The sequence below is a fragment of the Topomyia yanbarensis genome, chromosome 2 (genome assembly GCF_030247195.1).
Source record: "Topomyia yanbarensis strain Yona2022 chromosome 2, ASM3024719v1, whole genome shotgun sequence".
Taxonomy (NCBI): domain Eukaryota; kingdom Metazoa; phylum Arthropoda; class Insecta; order Diptera; family Culicidae; genus Topomyia; species Topomyia yanbarensis.
This window is the reverse complement of record NC_080671.1, coordinates 286,366,099-286,372,012: the sequence shown is the minus strand read 5'-3', so window position 1 is coordinate 286,372,012 and position 5,914 is coordinate 286,366,099.

Sequence of the window (5,914 nt, the reverse complement as noted above, 5' to 3'; positions counted from 1 at the left end):
AAATTTTAAGGCCCTTTCTTGGCAGCTTGGGAAAAGAAGACTGTTTTCTTTTTCTGGAATTTCCGGGTAAAACAAATGATGTACCTTCGCACGCTCCGTCAGAGTCAGACTGTTCCGAAAATAGAGATGTGTAAGTGTTTTCTAAGAAGATGGGTTTAGGGGTAGCATTTTTCAACATTTCTGCATAGGAGCGCTTAGACCTCTCCTTCAAGGATCGTTTAATTTTATCCTCACGCAATTTATAAATGGGGCATGCAGGGAGCTCATGTGAGTTTTCTCCGCACATTAAGCATTTTTCTAAATTTTCATTGCATGTATCCTCTTGATGACAACCCCCACATTTGCCACACCGTGCCTTATTGGAACAGTAAGTGGCTGTGTGGCCAAGCTGTTTGCAATTAAGGCAATTCATTACACGAGGGATAAAAAGGCGAACAGGGAGACGAATCTTATCGATAATGACATAGTTGGGCAGCGCAGACCCAGCGAAAGTCACTCGAAATGAGTCAGACAGTCGATAAACTTTTTTATCTCCTTCGTGTGATACTGAATGCAATTGCTTGCATTCAAGTATTTTTACGTCTTTCAGTATGGTGTCTTTGAAACGACCAACCCCATGCTTAACTAAGTCATCAACAGTCAAACTCGATTCTGTGATGACCCCATCAATTTCAATTTCTTTTGAAGGAATATACGCTCTATATTCACGCGTAAAAAGCTCGCAAGAAGCAATTGCATTGGCTTGTTTGAAACTACCAACGACAATGCGTATTTTATCTTTATTAACTTTGACGATCTCTTTTACATCCGAGAATCGCGAAGTCAAATCTTTAGAAATTTGAATGATATTTAGCGCCTTTGCTTTACGCCTAATGAATACAATCCATGGTCCCGTTGACGACTCTGGGTAAATTTTAATTCTAGTCGGATTTACATTTTCAGCATAAGGCTTAGGGGGAGGGTCTGTTACTCGTTCTCCCATCTCTTCATCCATTTTACCTAATAAGAAAAACTATCACAAAAAGGAATGAAAAATATACCTGTTATCTGCTATCTATTAGGTGACGAAGACACCGGTAGAACACACCTCATGTGTTACGTTGTAAACTCGGTGCCCGTTGTTTGACAATGTGACACTTGCTGTCCTTCTTCGTCGCGTTGCTTCTTCAGTAGAGAAATAGTCCTACCTGCAACACTTCAAAACTCTCTCCGATTAAGCTGCTCGTCGGTATCACCACCACAAGCGCGCTCTCTCCGTTTCCACCACCTCGGTAGACAAATGTGGCTACCTGTGGCTTGCTGCGAAAATCCCACTGTCGATGCGGCACTTTTCGGTGCCACTTGTTTTCCTTATTCGTCGTACCACTTCTGCGGTAGACAAATAGAGCAAATGGGTCTACCTGTGACGCTTCCCTCTCGTCGATTAGAATTGCCCGACGACACCAATACACTATATTTTTTTCTGTGTGTACAGGCACGATCACTGTCGACTTCTGCCACCGCGGTAGGCAAATTCGTCTACCCGCGGTTTGCTGTCAAAACACCACTTGTCGAGGATGCCGTTGACCACGCCTCCGACGTATCAACTGTCGACTCACACTTAACAAACTGGTCTCTCTCTCTCTCCCACAATAACGCATACAGCGTCTCGCACTCCGTCACTCTCTCGAGAACAAAACCTTCCACCTGGAGGCACAACCGTCTCGGTCGGTTGCAAAAACTGTTATGAGGTGTTAAACTATAGCCCTTATGTTTGAGTGATCCGGGCAAACGAGTGTATTACAGGTTTGCTTGCAATGGGTCGCCGTCTCCGACGGCGGGTCGGCGGCCACAAACCTCGGCGGATCCTCAGCGGATTTACGCCGCTTCGGATCCTTTCTGTGCGACAAAGCCAAGAGCTATATGGTATTTAGATTCAAAGAACCATTCATGTTTGAAAGTAGAATAAACCCTTATGTTTAGTAGACCAGGCAAACGAGCAGTTCAATAGTTTGCTTGCGAACTTATTTGGCATGCAGATACATAGTCTACTCATGTTTGAAAGAAGGAGTCAGCCCCTAAGTTTAGGTAAACCGGGCAAACGAGTGGATCTCCAGTCTACTCGCGGGGGCTGTTTGGTATACAAATTTAAAGAACAGCTCATGACTGAAAGAAGGAATCAACCCTTATATTTCTGGCAAATATATGCATATATTTGTCAGAAACATAAGGGTTGATTCCAGGGTTGTTAATACGATACATTTTTCGCGATAATTTATCGGCGTTACTCGTTAACGATAATATATCGTCATCGAAAACTCCGTTAACGATAATGTATCGTCGCCTTCATCGTCATAGTCGATAATTGTATCGTCCTATTCATCGTCATCGTCGGTTCATCGGTTATCGCGATACGTTTTGCGTTACTTTCCCGTTTATTGGAGTTGAAGTTGATGCGGTTAACTTTCAGTTGTTTAGAAATAAATACCTATTGAAGGACATGTTGTTAGCAGTTGAAAATAAATAGTTTTGGACATTTTCTATGCACAGCGGAGAATTTTTTTTCAACTTTTCGGGAAAGTGTATCATACTGAAGGGAAAGTTGTTGGCAGTTGAAAATCAATAATTTTGGACATTTTCAATACGCAGAAGGGTCCGACAATGTGTCAAAATGGATTTTTTTTAACTTTTCGAGTAAGTTGGTGTACAGAAGAGTCCCAGGTGCACAGTGCGGCAAAAAGGTGATCAAAATTGTTTTCACCATGAAGAAAACAAATTTTGAGCTATTGTGTAATTAGTAATTTTTATCACGCAAAGACATATATTGAAAAAAACTACTAAACCACTATTATTAGGCCATTCACAAATTATACTACACATTTAAGTGGTGTGGTGATTAACAGATTTTATTATAATTTTAATTTAAACTAGAAGATTTTGAATTTTAAAAAGGAGAATATACATATTTCCAATGCAGATTTTTTTTCTAGTTGGGAAGCTTTTAGCCCCTCCTCCGTTTCTTCTCTCCACTATGAAACAAGATGCTTCATGCTTCCTTCTTTTACCCTCAAATATGTAGTGTAATTTATGAACGGCCTCATAATACAGTTTCAGTCGTTTTTGAATACAGTGAAGACCCGTTTTTATCAGTCCCTTGGTGAATTGACATTGACAAAATCGGCACATATTTTTTCTGGTTCTGAAGAGACGATGTCGAAACGCAAACACCAAGACTAATATATTTTTCCTTTCTTTTTAATAAACCGCAGTAGTTAAAATAATCTTCTTTAGTCCCTCAACAAAGCCTCATAAATTTCTATTTTGACGCACCGACGGTACATGCCTAAAACTATTGATTTTCACTTATTAATAACTTCTTCAATATAATAAACTTTCCCAAAAAGTTGAAAAAATCCATTTTGACATATCGTCGAACCCCCTGTGTATTGAAAATGTCCAAAACTATTGATTGTCAACTGCCGATAACTTTCCCTTCAATATAAAACACTCCCGAAAAGTTGACAAAAAATTCCATTTTGACACATCGTCGAAGTCCTTCTTTCAAACATGAGCAGTTCTTTGAATCAATATACCAAACAGCCCTTGGCTTTGTCGCATAACCGAGACAAGCAAAACCGACCCGCCGTCGGAAGAGGCGACCCTCACAAGCAAACCAATGATCCGCTCGTTTGCCGGATTACTCAAACATAGGGGATATCAACTAGTTTAATTCCGACGGAGCAGAGCAATGTCGGATAACACCACAGTTAAAGCGATGTGGCGTAGCCACATTAGGCGTCAACGCCTAACAACAATGTTTATGTCAAATTATGCTAAGCGACCATTATACCATATGATCATTATTCCAAACGACCATTATGCTAAATGAACATTACGCCAAACGAAAGCATGTGTCATCTGCTGTTATACCAAATGAACATTATGCCGAATGAACTTATGCCAAACGACGTGTTCCCCACATAATCGCAAAGATTTCTTCACGGACTACAGTACAGTATCTACCCAGCGGATGATAATTTCAATTTCGTTTCACGAAAGTAGACACTAGCACGTCCCTCCGTTAGAGAACCGTCAGTGCAACAGGTCGCTTGCGTTTGTTGTCTTCATATAGCCAAACAACCACTCCTCACGAGAGGGAATCTTCACAAGCCCTGTTAGGAAAACTACATGTGAGTGTAATATCGTTGGCAGCAAGAATACCTTCACCCCTTTTATCCATTTGTGACCACAATCGTGTATGACTGGTAGCAAGATCAACATGGTTACTGTTCCAAAGACTAGTAACCTACAGTCTGTATGCACATGGTAGTGCTTCTTGTTTCAGATGTGTGTGTAATGATTTGATATTTAGAAGGGCTTCAAGGGCAGTAGTCGGAGTTGTCAAAGCACTAGTCAACGCCAACAGCGCCATTGTTTGCAGATGGTTTAGCTTTGACTGAACTGTCATCAACTTTCCTCTCTACCACCACACAATGCATCCGTATGACAGTATTGGACGTACAATTGTCGTATAAATCCAATAGATGTACAGTCGTGATTCGCTGGTTGGGCCACAGCCTTGTCCAGCTAAGGAATTTGATTCGCTAGTTCGACCGCCTGACAAATGTCAAAAACTCTCCAAAGCAACATCTCCTGTGTAAATTCATCTGTTCACATCTCTAAATATTGTCAGATTGATTGTCAAAGTAAATTTGACACGAGATTTTGACGTTCAGATGCTTTTTAGTTGGACAATGGTCCAACTAGAAAGCGGTCCAGTTAAAAAGTGTCCAGCCAGCGAATCACGACTGTATTTAGGTTTGAGACCCCAAGTCTTTCCAAAAGCACGTTTGCACTGCCCGAAATCCATACACGCTTTCTTGAGTCTGAACTCAATCCAATTCAGCTTGGAATCCAATATGGCTCCAACGTATTTGAACTGCACACAGTAGCTCAGAATCAAAGAACTGTAATGGATGAATATGGCTGTTATTCGCTTCTTCGTGAAAGGAACCATTGCAGTTTTGTTTGGATTAAAGCTGTACATACACATACTTAACCCCCCCCCCCCCCCCAACAAAAGTTATCCGTGTTTAAAAGCTGGCACACCAGCTATTACTGATATTTTGAAACGGAGCCCCTATTTTGAAAGCTTAAATGTATTCTACATAAAAAACTAAACTCGACGGGTAACTGTTATTGTTCGATTTTTGTATCCGTTTGATTTGAACACTTATCCTGTCAGAAAATAAGCAATCCAATGGAAATACAATTACATAAGTGGTCCATATGAAATGTATCGATTGTCTTTTCAATAAAATTTTATAGTATTCGAAACTTTTCATTAAATTTCAGTCTCAATACCCCGTCATTTTGACTTCGACGCGTACTCCATATTCAAAAGCAAATTTGCGAAATTCTTCAGGCGATTGGCTGAAATAATTGTCCCCTGTATTGACGAGAGACACAAGAATAAGTTTCTCTTACTTTGGAGTGAATTGCAGAAATAAAAATATATGATGACTATTTTTGCACTATAAATAGTACCGCCCACTTGCTCCGTGTGCGTTGCCGCCAACTTACCCCAATCGAATATTTTGTAAAAAGGATTTAAAAAATTACTTTTGGGTATGAATAGGTATAATATCTATACGGATGCTGAAAGCTCTTTTCACACACTATCGAAAAATATAATCGTTCGAGGAATAGATTGAAAACCATCTTAAATAACACATGTTTAAAATTAAGAAAATTTACAAAATATGCTCAAAAACACAATATCGCCCACAGCTTCTACAAAACATAATGTTTCGCAACAAAAACACATTGGACAATGCGTTTCACATTACTTGAGGTACACAACGAGAGACAGCGCTTTATGTCTAATAGAAACGGAGAAAAGGGGGTTCCGCCAACTTACCCCGAGCTCCCCTAA